Below are 24,653 nucleotides of genomic sequence, written 5' to 3' on the forward strand. Positions count from 1 at the left end.
GTGAATTCTTCTCATCAACTTCACGTCATCTGCAAACAGGGACACCTCAGAGTCTGTGTGTGTGTGTGTGTGTGTGTGTGTGTGTGTGTGTGTGTGTGTGTGTGTGTGTGTGTGTGTGTGTGTGTGTGCGTGTCGTGTGTGTGTGTGTGTGTGTGTGTGTGTGTGTGTGTGTGTGTGTGTGTGTGTGTGTGTGTGTGTGTGTGTCGTGTGTGTGTCGTGTGTGTGTGTGTGTGTGTGTGTGTGTGTGTGTGTGTGTGTGTGTGTGTGTGTGTGTGTGTGTGTGTGTGTGTGTGTGTGTGTGTGTGTGTGTGTCGTGTGTGTGTGTGTGTGTGTGTTTGTTTGTGTGTGTGCGTGTCGTGTGTGTGTCGTGTGTGTCGTTCCTAACACCCAGAAGTATTAAAACGAAAATTTTTTTAACATGAAATATGCATGTAGTACATAAACAATATAATGGGAAATGATGAGTGAAACATTAACAGCATAACACTTACCTTTATTGGAGATTCTTCTTAGTGTATGGGAGACTGGAGGAGGAGAGTGGATTGTTTATAGTTTGGAAGGGGAATCCCCTTCCATCAACACCTCAGGTACCATTTGCTTTTCTGGGGTTGCTTGTCTTCTCTGTTTCTTAATGCCACTAAGACCACCTTGAGAGTCACTGGAGTCCTGTCTCACAAAATAACAGTGGAGAGAGCTCTGTTTCTGGAGTCTCTTTAACACTTCCCTAAAATGGCCCAAGACTTTGTCACTGTACATGTTGCCAACCTGGCTTGCAACAACCTTGTTAGGGTGATGTTTCTCCATAAAGCTTTCCATCTTACCCCACATAGTAAAAATCTCTTTAATTTCTGAAGAAGGCACCTTCTTCCATCTCTCTTCCTCCTCCTCTGCAGCAAGATTCTGAGCTGCGATGTGTTGCTCTTCCTGCTGAAGCTCTTGCAGCTCCTCAGTGGTGAGCTCTTCATTGTGGTCTTCCACATCCTCCAAACTCACATCCAACCCCATGGAACTCCCCAGTGCCACAATTGATTTTACAACAGACATAGGCTCATCAGGGTCAGTCCCAAACCCTTCAAAATCCCTCTTGTCGACACAATCTGGCCACAATTTTCTCAAGGCAGAGTTCAAAGTCCTGGTAGTCACTCCCTCCCAAGCCATACCTATAAGGGTTATGCAGTGGAGGATGCTGAAGTGTTCTCTCCAAAATTCCCTTAGGGTCAAGTGAGTGTCTGTGGTCACAGTCAAGCACCTGTGAAACATTGCTTTTGTGTAGAGTTTTTTAAAGTTTGCAATAACCTGCTGGTCCATGGGTTGGAGGAGAGGAGTGGTATTCGGGGGCAAGAACTTTACTGTGATGAACCCAAACTCCTCGAAAATTAGGTCATCCAAGTTTGGAGGATGAGCAGGTGCATTGTCCATTACTAGCAGGCACTTGAGATCCAATTTCTTTTCCAGGAGATACTTCTTCACACTAGGGCCAAACACTTCATTGAACCACTCGACGAAAATTTCCCTCGTGACCCATGCCTTACTATTAGATTTCCAAAACACACACAATTTACTCTTCATAACATTGTTTTTCCTGAACACTCTGGGATTTTCAGAATGGTACACTAGTAATGGCTTCACTTTGAAATCCCCACTAGCATTAGCACAGAACATTAGCGTCAGCCTGTCTTTCATAGGCTTGTGTCCTGGCATTGCCTTTTCCTCTTGTGTAATGAAGGTCCTCTTTGGCATTTTCTTCCAGAAGAGGCCTGTTTCGTCACAATTGAACACTTGTTCAGGTTTCAGTCCTTCAGCCTCTATGTACTCCTGGAATTCATGCACATATTTTTCAGCCGCCTTGTGGTCCGAACTGGCAGCCTCACCATGCCTTACCACACTGTGTATGCCAGTACGGTTCTTAAATCTCTCAAACCAGCCTTTGCTGGCCTTAAAATCACTCACTTCACCACTATTTGCAGGCAATTTCTTAACCAAATCTTCATGCAACTGCCTAGCCTTTTCACAAATAAACGAAGTCATAAGAGTATCTCCTGCTAATTGTTTCTCATTTATCCACACCAATAATAACTTCTCAACCTCTTCCAGTACTGGTGATCTCATTTTTGTCAGCATAGTTACTCCCTTTGCAACAACAGCATCCTTTATTTCATTTTTCTTGGCCACTATGGAACATAAGGTTGTGTAGGGTTTCTTATACATCCTGGACAGTTCGGCCACACTTGTACCACTTTCATATTGTTCAATGATGGTTTTCTTAAATTCAATCGTATTTCTCACCTTCTTTACCACAGGCTTGGCAATAGGAGCTTTCTTTGGAGCCATGGTAGCTTATTTAGTACTTGCAAGCACTAAAATAAATAGAATATTATGAAATATTTCGCTGGAGCACGTGAGGGGACCTTCGCTCACTGGTAAACAATGCCAGACTGGCTGCCGCCCTGGCTTACGCCGTGGGTACGTGTCCTGGACGAACTACGACTCGCGAGTCAACCTATGAAAAGCGAGTCCATGTTTATACGAAAATACCTCTATGATTGGCGAATTTTACGATTGCTGGGAACTACGAAAACCGGGGACCACTGTATATATATATATATATATATATATAAATATATATATATATATATATATATATATATATATATATATATATATATATATATATATATATATATATATATAAATATATATATATATATATATATTAACGTTAGGTTCAGTGAAAAATCTATTTTTTTTTCAGTATTTAAATGGAAAAATTAATCAATAAATGTATAAGTATATATTATAGAATTTATGTAAACTGCAGCTCTGCCTAATTGAAAGATTTGTCTTATTTGGCACCACCTATATACTAAGTGACTTACACCTCCTTGTGTATATACACTGAGAGACTTACACCTCCTTGTGTATATAAACTGAGAGACTTGCACCTTCTTGTGTATATACACTGAGAGACTTGCACCTTCTTGTGTATATACACTGAGAGACTTACACCTTCTTGTGTATATACACTGAGAGACTTACACCTCCTTGTGTATATAAACTGAGAGACTTGCACCTTCTTGTGTATATACACTGAGAAACTTGCACCTTCTTGTGTATATACACTGAGAGACTTGCACCTTCTTGTGTATATACACTGAGAGACTTGCACCTTCTTGTTTATATACACTGAGAGACTTACACCTTCTTGTGTATATACACTGAGAGACTTGCACCTTCTTGTGTATATACACTGAGAGACTTGCACCTTCTTGTGTATATACACTGAGAGACTTACACCTCCTTGTTTATATACACTGAGAGACTTACACCTTCTTGTGTATATACACTGAGAGACTTACACCTTCTTGTGTATATACACTGAGAGACTTACACCTTCTTGTGTATATACACTGAGAGACTTACACCTCCTTGTGTATATACACTCAGACTTACGCCTTCTTGTGTATATACACTCAGAGACTTACACCTTCTTGTGTATATACACTCAGAGACTTACACCTTCTTGTGTATATACACTCAGAGACTTACACCTTCTTGTGTATATACACTCAGAGACTTACACCTTCTTGTGTATATACACTGAGAGACTTGCACCTTCTTGTGTATATACACTGAGAGACTTGCACCTTCTTGTGTATATACACTGAGAGACTTACACCTCCTTGTTTATATACACTGAGAGACTTACACCTTCTTGTGTATATACACTGAGAGACTTACACCTTCTTGTGTATATACACTGAGAGACTTACACCTCCTTGTGTATATAAACTGAGAGACTTGCACCTTCTTGTGTATATACACTGAGAGACTTGCACCTTCTTGTGTATATACACTGAGAGACTTACACCTTCTTGTGTATATACACTGAGAGACTTACACCTTCTTGTGTATATACACTGAGAGACTTGCACCTTCTTGTGTATATACACTGAGAGACTTACACCTTCTTGTGTATATACACTGAGAGACTTACACCTCCTTGTGTATATAAACTGAGAGACTTGCACCTTCTTGTGTATATACACTGAGAAACTTGCACCTTCTTGTGTATATACACTGAGAGACTTGCACCTTCTTGTGTATATACACTGAGAGACTTACACCTTCTTGTGTATATACACTGAGAGACTTACACCTCCTTGTGTATATAAACTGAGAGACTTGCACCTTCTTGTGTATATACACTGAGAAACTTGCACCTTCTTGTGTATATACACTGAGAGACTTGCACCTTCTTGTGTATATACACTGAGAGACTTGCACCTTCTTGTTTATATACACTGAGAGACTTACACCTTCTTGTGTATATACACTGAGAGACTTGCACCTTCTTGTGTATATACACTGAGAGACTTGCACCTTCTTGTGTATATACACTGAGAGACTTACACCTCCTTGTTTATATACACTGAGAGACTTACACCTTCTTGTGTATATACACTGAGAGACTTACACCTTCTTGTGTATATACACTGAGAGACTTACACCTTCTTGTGTATATACACTGAGAGACTTACACCTCCTTGTGTATATACACTCAGACTTACGCCTTCTTGTGTATATACACTCAGAGACTTACACCTTCTTGTGTATATACACTCAGAGACTTACACCTTCTTGTGTATATACACTCAGAGACTTACACCTTCTTGTGTATATACACTCAGAGACTTACACCTTCTTGTGTATATACACTGAGAGACTTGCACCTTCTTGTGTATATACACTGAGAGACTTGCACCTTCTTGTGTATATACACTGAGAGACTTACACCTCCTTGTTTATATACACTGAGAGACTTACACCTTCTTGTGTATATACACTGAGAGACTTACACCTTCTTGTGTATATACACTGAGAGACTTACACCTTCTTGTGTATATACACTGAGAGACTTACACCTCCTTGTGTATATACACTCAGACTTACGCCTTCTTGTGTATATACACTCAGAGACTTACACCTTCTTGTGTATATACACTCAGAGACTTACACCTTCTTGTGTATATACACTCAGAGACTTACACCTTCTTGTGTATATACACTCAGAGACTTACACCTTCTTGTGTATATACACTCAGAGACTTACACCTTCTTGTGTATATACACTCAGAGACTTACGCCTTCTTGTGTATATACAATCAGAGACTTACACCTTCTTGTGTATATACACTCAGAGACTTACACCTTCTTGTGTATATACACTCAGAGACTTACACCTTCTTGTGTATATACTCTCAGAGACTTACACTTTCTTGTGTATATACACTCAGAGACTTACACCTTCTTGTGTATATACACTCAGAGACTTACACCTTCTTGTGTATATACACTCAGAGACTTACACCTTCTTGTGTATATACACTCAGAGACTTACACCTTCTTGTGTATATACTCTCAGAGACTTACACTTTCTTGTGTATATACACTCAGAGACTTACACCTTCTTGTGTATATACACTCAGAGACTTACACCTTCTTGTGTATATACACTCAGAGACTTACACCTTCTTGTGTATATACACTCAGAGACTTACACCTTCTTGTGTATATACACTCAGAGACTTACACTTGCCTCAGTGTATATGTGATAAAGATTCTCATTACAATTTAATTATTATTGGTAAATTTCATTAATTACTTCCTTTTTATTTCTAAATAATATTTATCTTCTAAACTCCCCTCAAGGAAGGTTCCTTGATGTTGGTGAGGGGCTCTTGATTTAGGGAATTGGATCTGTGCTCCAGTTCCAAGAATTAAGCCTGAATGCCTTCCACATCCCCCCCCAGGCGCTGTATAATCCTCCGGGTTTAGCGCTTCCCCCTTGATTATAATAATAATATCTTTTAAACTGCTGTAATATTTCCTTGATAATTACAATTATAATCTCTTATAATTAATACATTGTTAGTTACCCATTATTATTTTTTAGAATTAATGTATCAACTGTAGCAATATTACTGTTAATTTTAAGAAAGATCTGTACAGAGGGAACCTTCAGGTGTACAGAGGGAACCTTCAGGTGTACAGAGGGAACCTTCAGTAGTACAGAGGGAACCTTCAGTTGTACAGAGGGAACCTTCAGGTGTACAGAGGGAACCTTCAGTAGTACAGAGGGAACCTTCAGTAGTACAGAGGGAACCTTCAGGTGTACAGAGGGAACCTTCAGTAGTACAGAGGGAACCTTCAGTTGTACAGAGGGAACCTTCAGGTGTACAGAGGGAACCTTCAGGTGTACAGAGGGAACCTTCAGGTGTACAGAGGGAACCTTCAGGTGTACAGAGGGAACCTTCAGGTGTACAGAGGGAACCTTCAGTAGTACAGAGGGAACCTTCAGTTGTACAGAGGGAACCTTCAGGTGTACAGAGGGAACCTTCAGGTGTACAGAGGGAACCTTCAGGTGTACAGAGGGAACCTTCAGTTGTACAGAGGGAACCTTCAGGTGTACAGAGGGAACCTTCAGTAGTACAGAGGGAACCTTCAGTTGTACAGAGGGAACCTTCAGGTGTACAGAGGGAACCTTCAGTTGTACAGAGGGAACCTTCAGGTGTACAGAGGGAACCTTCAGTTGTACAGAGGGAACCTTCAGGTGTACAGAGGGAACCTTCAGTTGTACAGAGGGAACCTTCAGGTGTACAGAGGGAACCTTCAGTTGTACAGAGGGAACCTTCAGGTGTACAGAGGGAACCTTCAGTAGTACAGAGGGAACCTTCAGTTGTACAGAGGGAACCTTCAGGTGTACAGAGGGAACCTTCAGTTGTACAGAGGGAACCTTCAGGTGTACAGAGGGAACCTTCAGTAGTACAGAGGGAACCTTCAGGTGTACAGAGGGAACCTTCAGTTGTACAGAGGGAACCTTCAGGTGTACAGAGGGAACCTTCAGTTGTACAGAGGGAACCTTCAGTTGTACAGAGGGAACCTTCAGTTGTACAGAGGGAACCTTCAGTTGTACAGAGGGAACCTTCAGTTGTACAGAGGGAACCTTCAGGTGTACAGAGGGAACCTTCAGTTGTACAGAGGGAACCTTCAGGTGTACAGAGGGAACCTTCAGTAGTACAGAGGGAACCTTCAGGTGTACAGAGGGAACCTTCAGTTGTACAGAGGGAACCTTCAGGTGTACAGAGGGAACCTTCAGTTGTACAGAGGGAACCTTCAGTTGTACAGAGGGAACCTTCAGTTGTACAGAGGGAACCTTCAGGTGTACAGAGGGAACCTTCAGTTGTACAGAGGGAACCTTCAGTTGTACAGAGAGAACCTTCAGTTGTACAGAGGGAACCTTCAGGTGCACAGAGGGAACCTTCAGTAGTACAGAGGGAACCTTCAGGTGTACAGAGGGAACCTTCAGTTGTACAGAGGGAACCTTCAGTTGTACAGAGGGAACCTTCAGGTGTACAGAGGGAACCTTCAGGTGTACAGAGGGAACCTTCAGTAGTACAGAGGGAACCTTCAGTAGTACAGAGGGAACCTTCAGGTGTACAGAGGGAACCTTCAGTAGTACAGAGGGAACCTTCAGTAGTACAGAGGGAACCTTCAGTAGTACAGAGGGAACCTTCAGTAGTACAGAGGGAACCTTCAGTTGTACAGAGGGAACCTTCAGGTGTACAGAGGGAACCTTCAGGTGTACTGAGGGAACCTTCAGTAGTACAGAGGGAACCTTCAGTAGTACAGAGGGAACCTTCAGGTGTACAGAGGGAACCTTCAGTAGTACAGAGGGAACCTTCAGTAGTACAGAGGGAACCTTCAGTAGTACAGAGGGAACCTTCAGTAGTACAGAGGGAACCTTCAGTTGTACAGAGGGAACCTTCAGGTGTACAGAGGGAACCTTCAGTAGTACAGAGGGAACCTTCAGTAGTACAGAGGGAACCTTCAGTTGTACAGAGGGAACCTTCAGGTGTACAGAGGGAACCTTCAGTAGTACAGAGGGAACCTTCAGTAGTACAGAGGGAACCTTCAGTAGTACAGAGGGAACCTTCAGTAGTACAGAGGGAACCTTCAGTTGTACAGAGGGAACCTTCAGGTGTACAGAGAGAACCTTCAGTTGTACAGAGGGAACCTTCAGTAGTACAGAGGGAACCTTCAGTAGTACAGAGGGAACCTTCAGTAGTACAGAGGGAACCTTCAGTAGTACAGAGGGAACCTTCAGTAGTACAGAGGGAACCTTCAGTAGTACAGAGGGAACCTTCAGTAGTACAGAGGGAACCTTCAGTAGTACAGAGAGAACCTTCAGTTGTACAGAGGGAACCTTCAGGTGTACAGAGGGAACCTTCAGTAGTACAGAGGGAACCTTCAGTAGTACAGAGGGAACCTTCAGTTGTACAGAGGGAACCTTCAGGTGTACAGAGGGAACCTTCAGTAGTACAGAGGGAACCTTCAGTAGTACAGAGGGAACCTTCAGTAGTACAGAGGGAACCTTCAGTAGTACAGAGGGAACCTTCAGTTGTACAGAGGGAACCTTCAGGTGTACAGAGAGAACCTTCAGTTGTACAGAGGGAACCTTCAGTAGTACAGAGGGAACCTTCAGTAGTACAGAGGGAACCTTCAGTAGTACAGAGGGAACCTTCAGTAGTACAGAGGGAACCTTCAGTAGTACAGAGGGAACCTTCAGTAGTACAGAGGGAACCTTCAGTTGTACAGAGGGAACCTTCAGGTGTACAGAGGGAACCTTCAGTAGTACAGAGGGAACCTTCAGTAGTACAGAGGGAACCTTCAGTTGTAGAGAGGGAACCTTCAGGTGTACAGAGGGAACCTTCAGTAGTACAGAGGGAACCTTCAGTAGCACAGAGGGAACCTTCAGTAGTACAGAGGGAACCTTCAGTAGTACAGAGGGAACCTTCAGTAGTACAGAGGGAACCTTCAGTAGTACAGAGGGAACCTTCAGTAGTACAGAGGGAACCTTCAGGTGTACAGAGGGAACCTTCAGTAGTACAGAGGGAACCTTCAGGTGTACAGAGGGAACCTTCAGGTGTACAGAGGGAACCTTCAGTAGTACAGAGGGAACCTTCAGGTGTACAGAGGGAACCTTCAGTAGTACAGAGGGAACCTTCAGGTGTACAGAGGGAACCTTCAGGTGTACAGAGGGAACCTTCAGTAGTACAGAGGGTACCTTCAGGTGTACAGAGGGAACCTTAAGGTGTACAGAGAGAACCTTCAGTAGTACAGAGGGAACCTTCAGGTGTACAGAGGGAACCTTCAGTAGTACAGAGGGAACGTTCAGGTGTACAGAGGGAACCTTCAGGTGTACAGAGGGAACCTTCAGTAGTACAGAGGGAACCTTCAGGTGTACAGAGGGAACCTTCAGGTGTACAGAGGGAACCTTCAGTAGTACAGAGGGAACCTTCAGGTGTACAGAGGGAACCTTCAGTAGTACAGAGGGAACCTTCAGGTGTACAGAGGGAACCTTCAGGTGTACAGAGGGAACCTTCAGTAGTACAGAGGGAACATTCAGGTGTACAGAGGGAACCTTAAGGTGTACAGAGAGAACCTTCAGTAGTACAGAGGGAACCTTCAGTTGTACAGAGGGAACCTTCAGTAGTACAGAGGGAACCTTCAGGTGTACAGAGGGAACCTTCAGTAGTACAGAGGGAACCTTCAGGTGTACAGAGGGAACCTTCAGGTGTACAGAGAGAACCTTCAGTAGTACAGAGGGAACCTTCAGTTGTACAGAGGGAACCTTCAGGTGTACAGAGGGAACCTTCAGTAGTACAGAGAGAACCTTCAGTTGTACAGAGGGAACCTTCAGGTGTACAGAGGGAACCTTCAGTAGTACAGAGAGAACCTTCAGTTGTACAGAGGGAACCTTCAGTAGTACAGAGGGAACCTTCAGTAGTACAGAGGGAACCTTCAGGTGTACAGAGGGAACCTTCAGTTGTACAGAGGGAACCTTCAGGTGTACAGAGGGAACCTTCAGTAGTACAGAGAGAACCTTCAGTTGTACAGAGGGAACCTTCAGTAGTACAGAGGGAACCTTCAGTAGTACAGAGGGAACCTTCAGGTGTACAGAGGGAACCTTCAGTTGTACAGAGGGAACCTTCAGGTGTACAGAGGGAACCTTCAGGTGTACAGAGAGAACCTTCAGTAGTACAGAGGGAACCTTCAGGTGTACAGAGGGAACCTTCAGGTGTACAGAGGGAACCTTCAGTTGTACAGAGGGAACCTTCAGTAGTACAGAGAGAACCTTCAGTTGTACAGAGGGAACCTTCAGTAGTACAGAGGGAACCTTCAGTAGTACAGAGAGAACCTTCAGGTGTACAGAGGGAACTTTCAGGTGTACAGAGGGAACCTTCAGTAGTACAGAGAGAACCTTCAGGTGTACAGAGGGAACCTTCAGGTGTACAGAGAGAACCTTCAGTTGTACAGAGAGAACCTTCAGTTGTACAGAGGGAACCTTCAGTTGTACAGAGGGAACCTTCAGTAGTACAGAGAGAACCTTCAGGTGTACAGAGGGAACCTTCAGGTGTACAGAGGGAACCTTCAGTAGTACAGAGAGAACCTTCAGGTGTACAGAGGGAACCTTCAGGTGTACAGAGAGAACCTTCAGGTGTACAGAGGGAACCTTCAGGTGTACAGAGGGAACCTTCAGGTGTACAGAGAGAACCTTCAGGTGTACAGAGGGAACCTTCAGGTGTACAGAGGGAACCTTCAGGTGTACAGAGAGAACCTTCAGGTGTACAGAGGGAACCTTCAGTAGTACAGAGAGAACCTTCAGTAGTACAGAGAGAACCTTCAGTAGTACAGAGGGAACCTTCAGGTGTACAGAGAGAACCTTCAGGTGTACAGAGGGAACCTTCAGGTGTACAGAGAGAACCTTCAGTAGTACAGAGAGAACCTTCAGGTGTACAGAGGGAACCTTCAGTAGTACAGAGAGAACCTTCAGGTGTACAGAGGGAACCTTCAGTAGTACAGAGGGAACCTTCAGTTGTACAGAGGGAACCTTCAGGTGTACAGAGAGAACCTTCAGGTGTACAGAGAGAACCTTCAGTTGTACAGAGGGAACCTTCAGTTGTACAGAGGGAACCTTCAGTTGTACAGAGGGAACCTTCAGGTGTACAGAGGGAACCTTCAGTTGTACAGAGAGAACCTTCAGGTGTACAGAGGGAACCTTCAGTTGTTCAGAGGGAACCTTCAGGTGTACAGAGGGAACCTTCAGTTGTACAGAGGGAACATTCAGGTGTACAGAGGGAACCTTCAGGTGTACAGAGGGAACCTTCAGGTGTACAGAGGGAACCTTCAGGTGTACAGAGGGAACCTTCAGGTGTACAGAGGGAACCTTCAGTTGTACAGAGGGAACCTTCAGTTGTACAGAGGGAACCTTCAGCTGTACAGAGGGAACCTTCAGGTGTACAGAGAGAACCTTCAGTTGTACAGAGGGAACCTTCAGTAGTACAGAGGGAACCTTCAGGTGTAAAGAGGGAACCTTCAGTAGTACAGAGAGAACCTTCAGTTGTACAGAGGGAACCTTCAGGTGTACAGAGGGAACCTTCAAGTGTACAGAGGGAACCTTCAGTAGTACAGAGAGAACCTTCAGGTGTACAGAGGGAACCTTCAGGTGTACAGAGGGAACCTTCAGGTGTACAGAGTGAACCTTCAGTAGTACAGAGAGAACCTTCAGGTGTACAGAGGGAACCTTCAGTTGTACAGAGAGAAAATTCAGGTGTACAGAGGGAACCTTCAGGTGTACAGAGGGAACCTTCAGTAGTACAGAGAGAACCTTCAGGTGTACAGAGGGAACCTTCAGGTGTACAGAGGGAACCTTCAGGTGTACAGAGAGAACCTTCAGTTGTACAGAGGGAACCTTCAGTTGTACAGAGGGAACCTTCAGGTGTACAGAGGGAACCTTCAGGTGTACAGAGGGAACCTTCAGGTGTACAGAGGGAACCTTCAGGTGTACAGAGGGAAATTTCAGTTGTACAGAGGGAACCTTCAGTTGTACAGAGGGAACCTTCAGGTGTACAGAGGGAACCTTCAGTAGTACAGAGGGAACCTTCAGTAGTACAGAGGGAACCTTCAGTAGTACAGAGGGAACCTTCAGTAGTACAGAGGGAACCTTCAGTTGTACAGAGGGAACCTTCAGGTGTACAGAGGGAACCTTCAGGTGTACTGAGGGAACCTTCAGTAGTACAGAGGGAACCTTCAGTAGTACAGAGGGAACCTTCAGGTGTACAGAGGGAACCTTCAGTAGTACAGAGGGAACCTTCAGTAGTACAGAGGGAACCTTCAGTAGTACAGAGGGAACCTTCAGTAGTACAGAGGGAACCTTCAGTTGTACAGAGGGAACCTTCAGGTGTACAGAGGGAACCTTCAGTAGTACAGAGGGAACCTTCAGTAGTACAGAGGGAACCTTCAGTTGTACAGAGGGAACCTTCAGGTGTACAGAGGGAACCTTCAGTAGTACAGAGGGAACCTTCAGTAGTACAGAGGGAACCTTCAGTAGTACAGAGGGAACCTTCAGTAGTACAGAGGGAACCTTCAGTTGTACAGAGGGAACCTTCAGGTGTACAGAGAGAACCTTCAGTTGTACAGAGGGAACCTTCAGTAGTACAGAGGGAACCTTCAGTAGTACAGAGGGAACCTTCAGTAGTACAGAGGGAACCTTCAGTAGTACAGAGGGAACCTTCAGTAGTACAGAGGGAACCTTCAGTAGTACAGAGGGAACCTTCAGTAGTACAGAGGGAACCTTCAGTAGTACAGAGAGAACCTTCAGTTGTACAGAGGGAACCTTCAGGTGTACAGAGGGAACCTTCAGTAGTACAGAGGGAACCTTCAGTAGTACAGAGGGAACCTTCAGTTGTACAGAGGGAACCTTCAGGTGTACAGAGGGAACCTTCAGTAGTACAGAGGGAACCTTCAGTAGTACAGAGGGAACCTTCAGTAGTACAGAGGGAACCTTCAGTAGTACAGAGGGAACCTTCAGTTGTACAGAGGGAACCTTCAGGTGTACAGAGAGAACCTTCAGTTGTACAGAGGGAACCTTCAGTAGTACAGAGGGAACCTTCAGTAGTACAGAGGGAACCTTCAGTAGTACAGAGGGAACCTTCAGTAGTACAGAGGGAACCTTCAGTAGTACAGAGGGAACCTTCAGTAGTACAGAGGGAACCTTCAGTTGTACAGAGGGAACCTTCAGGTGTACAGAGGGAACCTTCAGTAGTACAGAGGGAACCTTCAGTAGTACAGAGGGAACCTTCAGTTGTAGAGAGGGAACCTTCAGGTGTACAGAGGGAACCTTCAGTAGTACAGAGGGAACCTTCAGTAGCACAGAGGGAACCTTCAGTAGTACAGAGGGAACCTTCAGTAGTACAGAGGGAACCTTCAGTAGTACAGAGGGAACCTTCAGTAGTACAGAGGGAACCTTCAGTAGTACAGAGGGAACCTTCAGGTGTACAGAGGGAACCTTCAGTAGTACAGAGGGAACCTTCAGGTGTACAGAGGGAACCTTCAGGTGTACAGAGGGAACCTTCAGTAGTACAGAGGGAACCTTCAGGTGTACAGAGGGAACCTTCAGTAGTACAGAGGGAACCTTCAGGTGTACAGAGGGAACCTTCAGGTGTACAGAGGGAACCTTCAGTAGTACAGAGGGTACCTTCAGGTGTACAGAGGGAACCTTAAGGTGTACAGAGAGAACCTTCAGTAGTACAGAGGGAACCTTCAGGTGTACAGAGGGAACCTTCAGTAGTACAGAGGGAACGTTCAGGTGTACAGAGGGAACCTTCAGGTGTACAGAGGGAACCTTCAGTAGTACAGAGGGAACCTTCAGGTGTACAGAGGGAACCTTCAGGTGTACAGAGGGAACCTTCAGTAGTACAGAGGGAACCTTCAGGTGTACAGAGGGAACCTTCAGTAGTACAGAGGGAACCTTCAGGTGTACAGAGGGAACCTTCAGGTGTACAGAGGGAACCTTCAGTAGTACAGAGGGAACATTCAGGTGTACAGAGGGAACCTTAAGGTGTACAGAGAGAACCTTCAGTAGTACAGAGGGAACCTTCAGTTGTACAGAGGGAACCTTCAGTAGTACAGAGGGAACCTTCAGGTGTACAGAGGGAACCTTCAGTAGTACAGAGGGAACCTTCAGGTGTACAGAGGGAACCTTCAGGTGTACAGAGAGAACCTTCAGTAGTACAGAGGGAACCTTCAGTTGTACAGAGGGAACCTTCAGGTGTACAGAGGGAACCTTCAGTAGTACAGAGAGAACCTTCAGTTGTACAGAGGGAACCTTCAGGTGTACAGAGGGAACCTTCAGTAGTACAGAGAGAACCTTCAGTTGTACAGAGGGAACCTTCAGTAGTACAGAGGGAACCTTCAGTAGTACAGAGGGAACCTTCAGGTGTACAGAGGGAACCTTCAGTTGTACAGAGGGAACCTTCAGGTGTACAGAGGGAACCTTCAGTAGTACAGAGAGAACCTTCAGTTGTACAGAGGGAACCTTCAGTAGTACAGAGGGAACCTTCAGTAGTACAGAGGGAACCTTCAGGTGTACAGAGGGAACCTTCAGTTGTACAGAGGGAACCTTCAGGTGTACAGAGGGAACCTTCAGGTGTACAGAGAGAACCTTCAGTAGTACAGAGGGAACCTTCAGGTGTACAGAGGGAACCTTCAGGTGTACAGAGGGAACCTTCAGTTGTACAGAGGGAACCTTCAGTAGTACAGAGAGAACCTTCAGTTGTACAGAGGGAACCTTCAGTAGTACAGAGGGAACCTTCAGGTGTACAGAGGGAACCTTCAGTAGTACAGAGGGAACCTTCAGTAGTACAGAGGGAACCTTCAGTAGTACAGAGGGAACCTTCAGGTGTACAGAGGGAACCTTCAGTTGTACAGAGGGAACCTTCAGTAGTACAGAGGGAACCTTCAGTAGTACAGAGAGAACCTTCAGGTGTACAGAGGGAACTTTCAGGTGTACAGAGGGAACCTTCAGTAGTACAGAGAGAACCTTCAGGTGTACAGAGGGAACCTTCAGGTGTACAGAGAGAACCTTCAGTTGTACAGAGAGAACCTTCAGTTGTACAGAGGGAACCTTCAGTTGTACAGAGGGAACCTTCAGTAGTACAGAGAGAACCTTCAGGTGTACAGAGGGAACCTTCAGGTGTACAGAGGGAACCTTCAGTAGTACAGAGAGAACCTTCAGGTGTACAGAGGGAACCTTCAGGTGTACAGAGAGAACCTTCAGGTGTACAGAGGGAACCTTCAGGTGTACAGAGGGAACCTTCAGGTGTACAGAGAGAACCTTCAGGTGTACAGAGGGAACCTTCAGGTGTACAGAGGGAACCTTCAGGTGTACAGAGAGAACCTTCAGGTGTACAGAGGGAACCTTCAGTAGTACAGAGAGAACCTTCAGTAGTACAGAGAGAACCTTCAGTAGTACAGAGGGAACCTTCAGGTGTACAGAGAGAACCTTCAGGTGTACAGAGGGAACCTTCAGGTGTACAGAGAGAACCTTCAGTAGTACAGAGAGAACCTTCAGGTGTACAGAGGGAACCTTCAGTAGTACAGAGAGAACCTTCAGGTGTACAGAGGGAACCTTCAGTAGTACAGAGGGAACCTTCAGTTGTACAGAGGGAACCTTCAGGTGTACAGAGAGAACCTTCAGGTGTACAGAGAGAACCTTCAGTTGTACAGAGGGAACCTTCAGTTGTACAGAGGGAACCTTCAGTTGTACAGAGGGAACCTTCAGGTGTACAGAGGGAACCTTCAGTTGTACAGAGAGAACCTTCAGGTGTACAGAGGGAACCTTCAGTTGTTCAGAGGGAACCTTCAGGTGTACAGAGGGAACCTTCAGTTGTACAGAGGGAACATTCAGGTGTACAGAGGGAACCTTCAGGTGTACAGAGGGAACCTTCAGGTGTACAGAGGAAACCTTCAGGTGTACAGAGGGAACCTTCAGGTGTACAGAGGGAACCTTCAGTTGTACAGAGGGAACCTTCAGTTGTACAGAGGGAACCTTCAGCTGTACAGAGGGAACCTTCAGGTGTACAGAGAGAACCTTCAGTTGTACAGAGGGAACCTTCAGTAGTACAGAGGGAACCTTCAGGTGTAAAGAGGGAACCTTCAGTAGTACAGAGAGAACCTTCAGTTGTACAGAGGGAACCTTCAGGTGTACAGAGGGAACCTTCAAGTGTACAGAGGGAACCTTCAGTAGTACAGAGAGAACCTTCAGGTGTACAGAGGGAACCTTCAGGTGTACAGAGGGAACCTTCAGGTGTACAGAGTGAACCTTCAGTAGTACAGAGAGAACCTTCAGGTGTACAGAGGGAACCTTCAGTTGTACAGAGAGAAAATTCAGGTGTACAGAGGGAACCTTCAGGTGTACAGAGGGAACCTTCAGTAGTACAGAGAGAACCTTCAGGTGTACAGAGGGAACCTTCAGGTGTACAGAGGGAACCTTCAGGTGTACAGAGAGAACCTTCAGTTGTACAGAGGGAACCTTCAGTTGTACAGAGGGAACCTTCAGGTGTACAGAGGGAACCTTCAGGTGTACAGAGGGAACCTTCAGGTGTACAGAGGGAACCTTCAGGTGTACAGAGGGAAATTTCAGTTGTACAGAGGGAACCTTCAGTTGTACAGAGGGAACCTTCAGGTGTACAGAGGGAACCTTCAGGTGTACAGAGGGAAATTTCAGTTGTACAGAGGGAACCTTCAGGTGTACAGAGGGAACCTTCAGGTGTACAGAGGAATCCTTCAGGTGTACAGAGGGAACCTTCAGGTGTACAGAGGGAAATTTCAGTTGTACAGAGGGAACCTTCAGGTGTACAGAGGGAACCTTCAGGTGTACAGAGGAATCCTTCAGGTGTACAGAGGGAACCTTCAGGTGTACAGAGGGAAATTTCAGTTGTACAGAGGGAACCTTCAGGTGTACAGAGGGAACCTTCAGGTGTACAGAGGGAACCTTCAGGTGTACAGAGAGAACCTTCATGTGTACAGAGGGAACCTTCAGGTGTACAGAGAGAACCTTCAGTTGTACAGAGGAAACCTTCAGTTGTACAGAGGGAACCTTCAGTTGTACAGAGGGAACCTTCAGGTGTACAGAGGGAACCTTCAGGCGTACAGAGAGAACCTTCAGTTGTACAGAGGGAACCTTCAGTTGTACAGAGGGAACCTTCAGTTGTACAGAGGGAACCTTCAGTAGTACAGAGAGAACCTTCAGTTGTACAGAGGGAACCTTCAGTTGTACAGAGGGAACCTTCAGTAGTACAGAGGGAACCTTCAGGTGTACAGAGAGAACCTTCAGGTGTACAGAGGGAACCTTCAGTTGTACATAGAGAACCTTCAGTTGTATAGAGACAACCTTCAGTTGTACAGAGAGAACCTTCAGTTGTACAGAGAGAACCTTCAGTTGTACAGAGAGAACCTTCAGTTGTACAGAAGGAACCTTCAGGTGTACAGAGGGAACCTTCAGTTGTACAGAGGGAACCTTCAGTTGTACAGAGAGAACCTTCAGTTGTACAGAAGGAACCTTCAGTTGTACAGAGAGAACCTTCAGTTGTACAGAGGGAACCTTCAGTTGTACAGAAGGAACCTTTAGTTGTACAGAGAGAACCTTCAGTTGTACAGAGGGAACCTTCAGTTGTACAGAGAGAACCTTCAGTTGTACAGAGAGAACCTTCAGGTGTACAGAGGGAACCTTCAGTTGTACAGAGGGAACCTTCAGTTGTACAGAGGGAACCTTCAGTTGTATAGAGAGAACCTTCAGTTGTATAGAGAGAACCTTCAGTTGTACAGAGGGAATCTTCACTTGTACAGAGGGAACCTTCAGTTGTACAGAGGGAACCTTCAGGTGTACAGAGGGAACCTTCAGTTGTACAGAGGGAACCTTCAGTTGTACAGAGGGAACCTTCAGTTGTACAGAGGGAACCTTCAGTAGTACAGAGGGAACCTTCAGTTGTATAGAGAGAACCTTCAGTTGTACAGAGGGAATCTTCACTTGTACAGAAGGAACCTTCAGTTGTATAGAGGGAACCTTCAGTTGTACAGAGGGAACCTTCAGTTGTATAGAGAGAACCTTCAGTTGTACAGAGGGAATCTTCACTTGTACAGAAGGAACCTTCAGTTGTATAGAGGGAACCTTCAGTTGTACAGAGGGAACCTTCAGTTGTATAGAGAGAACCTTCAGTTGTACAGAGGGAATCTTCACTTGTACAGAGGGAACCTTCAGTTGTACAGAGGGAACCTTCAGGTGTACAGAGGGAACCTTCAGTTGTACAGAGGGAACCTTCAGTTGTACAGAGGGAACCTTCAGTTGTACAGAGGGAACCTTCAGTTGTATAGAGAGAACCTTCAGTTGTATAGAGGGAATCTTCACTTGTACAGAAGGAACCTTCAGTTGTACAGAGGGAACCTTCAGTTGTACAGAGGGAACCTTCAGTTGTATAGAGAGAACCTTCAGTTGTACAGAGGGAACCTTCAGTTGTATAGAGAGAACCTTCAGTTGTACAGAGGGAACCTTCAGTTGTACAGAGGGAACCTTCAGTTGTACAGAGGGAACCTTCAGTTGTATAGAGAGAACCTTCAGTTGTACAGAGGGAACCTTCAGTTGTACAGAGGGAACCTTCAGTTGTATAGAGGGAATCTTCACTTGTACAGAAGGAACCTTCAGTTGTACAGAGGGAACCTTCAGTTGTATAGAGGGAATCTTCACTTGTACAGAGGGAACCTTCAGTTGTACAGAGGGAACCTTCAGTTGTACAGAGGGAACCTTCAGTTGTATAGAGGGAATCTTCACTTGTACAGAAGGAACCTTCAGGTGTACAGAGGGAACCTTCAGTTGTACAGAGGGAACCTTCAGTTGTACAGAGGGAACCTTCAGTTGTATAGAGGGAACCTTCAGTTGTATAGAGAGAACCTTCAGTTGTACAGAGGGAACCTTCAGTTGTACAGAGGGAACCTTCAGTTGTATAGAGGGAATCTTCACTTGTACAGAGGGAACCTTCAGTTGTACAGAGGGAACCTTCAGTTGTATAGAGGGAACCTTCAGTTGTATAGAGAGAACCTTCAGTTGTACAGAAGGAACCTTCAGTTGTACAGAGGGAACCTTCAGTTGTATAGAGGGAATCTTCACTTGTACAGAGGGAACCTTCAGTTGTACAGAGGGAACCTTCAGGTGTACAGAGGGAACCTTCAGTTGTACAGAGGGAACCTTCAGTTGTACAGAGGGAACCTTCAGTTGTACAGAGGGAACCTTCAGTTGTATAGAGAGAACCTTCAGTTGTACAGAGGGAATCTTCACTTGTACAGAAGGAACCTTCATTTGTTCAGAGGGAACCTTCAGTTGTACAGAGAGAACCTTCTGTTGTACAGAGGGAACCTTCAGTTGTACAGAGAGAACCTTCAGTTGTACAGAGGGAACCTTCAGTTGTACAGAGAGAACCTTCAGTTGTACAGAGAGAACCTTCAGTTGTACAGAGAGAACCTTCAGTTGTACGGAGGGAACCTTCAGTTGTACAGAGAGAACCTTCAGTAGTACAGAGAGAACGTTCAGTTGTACAGAGAGAACCTTCAGTTGTACAGAGAGAACCTTCAGTAGTACAGAGAGAACCTTCAGTAGTACAGAGGGAGCCTTCAGTAGTACAGAGAGAACCTTCAGTAGTACAGAGAGAACCTTCAGTTGTACAGAGAGAACCTTCAGGTGTACAGAGGGAACCTTCATTTACATTCAGTGTATCACTACAAATAGAGCTGCATCAGGTTTTGCTTAGTATTTTACTAAGTATTTTACCCTAAGTTGAGATAAACCCAGTTTTACTTAGCGTAAAGTTGGATTAAAGCAAATTAAGCTTTATTCAGCCTTATACAGTAATATTTAATATTGCCATTAAGGATGGATGACTTAAGAAAGACGCGACCCATAATTCACTTTAACAATTTTTACAAATGGTTTTCGGGTGTCCAAACAGGTGAGACCAGGTGTGTCGTTAGTCATCTTTTGTGCTCGAGAGCGTACGTGATATAAAGCAGCTAGGGAAGAGCTTAGCAAGGGTGTCGTAGAAGCCTGGGACGAGACGGCAGCAGTGAACGTTTTCACAGCTGATGGATGGGTTTCCAGTGCTTATGAAGTTGATGTATATTATTATTCAACACGACACACGTTGTTTCAAGCCAGGCAATCTTTGTTTACTGCCTCCTGCAACCCCGGCACCGTGAAATGAACCCCCCTAGACTATCCCTTTGTGTCATATGTGTTCTATATGTATCAGGGTCTGTGTCCCACATTATTTGTCTGAATTTGGGTGTCATCTGTGGCACACTTTGGATCATGAATCTTAATACCGTGACACTGCGACACTTTTCTTAAATTAGAAATAAAAGTTAATTTGAAGGTGTCAAAGATAAAATTATTGCATAGAAAATTAATTTTAATCTAATATATTCTCTTTATAATGGCAAAATTGTTGATAGCTAAGTTTTCTGTGGCTTCACACAAGTAATATCGAGTTCTTTAAATATTACGTCATAATTAGTAATCCGGAACAAGGTAGTGGATGCCCAGACTGCATGAACTAGACATGGACTAGACACGAACTAGACATGAACTAGACATGTTGTGGTCGCCATGACCCTAACAAATTTGCTCAGAATATAATCATTCTTTAGATAATGTGTTACACGTGATATATTCCTTGACACAAAGTGATACACATTTATAAGTGATCACAACAACGTGTCACCCACTTTATTTCCTCTTATAAAAAAATAAGCATATTAAATTGTTGAATATGCAAAGCCCAACATATTCAATTATTTATTTTTATTTTCATACTATAAAAAACGTGACTGGTTTATGATGTGAGTGTACAAAGACTGGACGAGGAAGTACCCCAGTACACCTTGTATACAGTGGAGACTGCCTCTGTCTCGATGGTGTGTACAGTCATTCTCCTGACGCTTCTTCAGCTTTAGGGAATAAAGACACACTACATGAAGACCATTCAACTACTGATTTTTGAAGAGCAGCATCATCACCCAGCTCACAAGTGTCCCCCAATACTGTGAAGAATACATTCAGATTAAGTCTGGCCGGGTCGCCATCTTGGAGAAAACCCGGACCGGCAGTACCGGCGATCTTTATACAGCACAAGATTAAATCTCAGCAGTATTTGAGTGGTACTAAGCAACTTTCCAGATGTTCAAAATATTTCTAGTATTGCTCATCCCAAAAGTAAATGCTTTAAACAGCCACATTTTTTCATCGATATTCTAAATTACTTTATTTTTACTGCAGCAGGCGACACCTCGCCTTTCCCTATGACATGACTGGAATAAACGGTTTTTGCCTACCCAAACTCAGTGGTATTGATGCAGCTTATTGAATATAGCGATCAAATGCACCAAGTGCTGGTTCCGGCTGTTAATAATGATTAAATCATCCAGAAATGCCTTGACGCCCTGCAACCCATTCGTAACGAGAGCTGTAAAACAATGGAATGTTGCAGATGCATTCTGCATCCCCAATTCTTTTAATTTATTTTTTAATTATTAATGTTCCACTTCATACTGAAGGAAGAGATCTCTTCGGCTTTTTCTTTAAAAAATTCCAAAGAGCATTCATTCATCACATATTTAACCAGGTCAGTGATGTCATCAGTTTATGGTAAAGGATAATTATACAGTTTAGTGATAGCTGTGACCCTACAACAGTTTGTACACATTTAATTTGCGTTCTCTGTCTTAAGAATGAGAATATAGAGCGAGGCCTGTGGACTGTTACTGTCTTATCTGAGGCTATAAAAGATTGATCTTAACTGGATTAGTAGGATATAATTATTGTTTAATAGGAACAACATTACGTACATCCCCATTGTACAAACCTATTGTACACAGCTGAAGTACATCTCACAAAATACATGTAAAATAGTTTATTAATATTAAGACATCGTGGTCTGAGTTGCACAACATTAATGAACCAAACCTCAACACCACAAGATGAATCACTTATATCTTCAGATTTAGGGTCTTCTGGATTCATGACTGACACGCACGTTGATTTATTATAATTCTTGATCTGATTATTATAGTATATAGGCAAAGAATGTCGTCTATCAAGCGTTAGTAACAATTAATTTAAATCACTCAACTTCGCCTTGATCTCAAAGCATCCCGTGTATCTAGCCTGCATTATATCACCGTGTATCTAACCTGCATTATATCACCGTGTATCTAACCTGCATTATATTATCTGGTACCAGTCGTTAGGTAAGACCAAGTTGTCTGACGTAAACATGCGCAGCATGGTTGAGTTGTCTTATTCGTGAGTCATGGCCCTTTATGCTGCTCTTTGGTTTGCTGCAGCCAGATTGTGTACAGTGCAGAGCTGAACCTGATGCTTAGGGACATCAGGGAGCAACAGTACTCTCACTGAAGATCCAACTGTTATTGTTAAGAAAAATCTTAAGGTCCTCTGATGTCACCTATGAGACTTGTGTCACCTCTATTACTTCGTTATGTTTATTTGCTGGAAGCACCAAGGAATGTCTAGCTTTCCATGTCTTGTGCTTCTCTATACCAAGTAGTGACTCCTTCCTAATAAGTACAGTGAAACAGGTTGTATACAATGTATTCTTTCTGACCGAATGCGCTTCCGAGATGAGCTATGCTGAAGCAGACTATAGTGCCTTGTCTTGTTTGTGGATTCACACAGGCCTCCAGGAGCATGACAAAGTTGAATTAGTTAAACTAGCATTAGATAAAATGAATGTCGAGTATGACTGTGGTTTTTCTAATAGAAGTTGAAGAAACATTGTCAGAAAAGAATTAGTAAACGAGCTTGAAGAAAGAAGAACAGTAAAGATAGAAACAAGCAGATCAATTGCTAATCATAAGAAAATGTGTCAGGTTAAGCATATGGTCTCATACAAATTTTACTAGTGCAAAACTTTCTTTCGAGAAACAGGCTGTGCAAAGAAGTATTAAATATAGCCCCTCCATAGACTTCTAACAAGACATTAACCCCAGTATAGTAAGGTACAACATTCCCCAGTTTTCCCTGGATGTTATAAATTCACTTAGTGACTGAATATTTCACAGCAACACGAGAGGTACTGTAAAAGGAATGCCTCGCAGTTTTAAATACTTTACTACTACCAGCCTTTACGAGAGGTGTTATTTTCCCGTCTACCGTAGACATCCTTCTTTCAGAGTCTCTTCTGCCACCCGACTAGAATTAACACTGGTCAGTGGAGATCGAGACAATGTCTGCTTTGCTGATTTTGTAACATAAAGTACTGTGGTCCAACATGACTTGGGTATCATTGATCCAGTGCTCCTAATATTAGACCCAGTTTGCTGGATATTATATTCTTAAATGTTATTGTGACAACACATATTTAGACATATTTAGACATATTTAGACAAATATGTGTTGTCTTTATGAGTATTAGACATTTTATCTTCTGCACAAGATAATATTTTTGCCTAATGTCATAAACTTATTTTATGTCTATGTAAGAATGATAATATTAATATTTATGGTAAAAGAGTTGTATTTTTATGTCGGGCAGTTAGTTTAGTAGAGTGAGTTGTGTACGTAACACTACCCAGAGCATCATGAATGGTACAGACGACAAGATGCAGTCTGGTTTTTCCTGGCTCTTCCTAACTCAGTGGTTCTTAGCCTGGGTTCGATCGAACCCCAGGGGTTCGGTGAGTCAATCTCAGGGGTTCGGCGGAGGTCACACACACACACGACACACACACACACACACGACACACACACACGCACACACGCACACACACACACACACACACACACACACACACACACACACACACACACACACACACACACGACACACACACACACACACACCACACACACACACACACACGACACACACACACGACACATACACACACACACGACACGCACACACACGACACACACACACACACAACACACACACACACACACACACACACACACACGACACACACACACACACACACACACGACACACACACACACACATACACACACACACGACACACACACACACGACACACACACACACACACGACACACACACACACACACACACACACAGGGAAGGCACTACAATGGATCAGGGAATACTTGTCAGGAAGACAGCAGCGAGTCATGGTACGTGGCGAGGTGTCAGAGTGGGCACCTGTGACCAGCGGGGTCCCGCAGGGGTCAGTCCTAGGACCAGTGCTGTTTCTGGTATTTGTGAACGACATGACGGAAGGAATAGACTCTGAGGTGTCCCTGTTTGCAGATGACGTGAAGTTGATGAGAAGGATACACTCGATCGAAGACCAGGCAGAACTACAAAGGGATCTGGACAGGCTGCAGACCTGGTCCAGCAATTGGCTCCTGGAGTTCAATCCCACCAAGTGCAAAGTCATGAAGATTGGGGAAGGGCAAAGAAGGCCGCAGACGGAGTACAGTCTAGGGGGTCAGAGACTACAAACCTCACTCAAGGAAAAAGATCTTGGGGTGAGTATAACACCAGGCACATCTCCTGAAGCGCACATCAACCAAATAACTGCTGCAGCATATGGGCGCCTAGCAAACCTCAGAACAGCATTCCGACATCTTAATAAGGAATCGTTCAGGACCCTGTACACCGTATACGTTAGGCCCATATTGGAGTATGCGGCACCAGTTTGGAACCCACACCTAGCCAAGCACGTAA

The 24,653-nt window shown here is 44.4% G+C and overlaps 1 protein-coding gene across 4 annotated transcripts in view; it reads left to right on the forward strand.

The window, feature by feature from the left end:
• Window positions 1-24,653, forward strand: part of galene — a 568,102-nt gene that overhangs the window by 202,807 nt on the left and 340,642 nt on the right. The window lies entirely within an intron of this gene.

This window comes from Cherax quadricarinatus, chromosome 71 (assembly GCF_038502225.1).
Source record: "Cherax quadricarinatus isolate ZL_2023a chromosome 71, ASM3850222v1, whole genome shotgun sequence".
Classification (NCBI taxonomy): Eukaryota; Metazoa; Arthropoda; class Malacostraca; order Decapoda; family Parastacidae; genus Cherax; species Cherax quadricarinatus.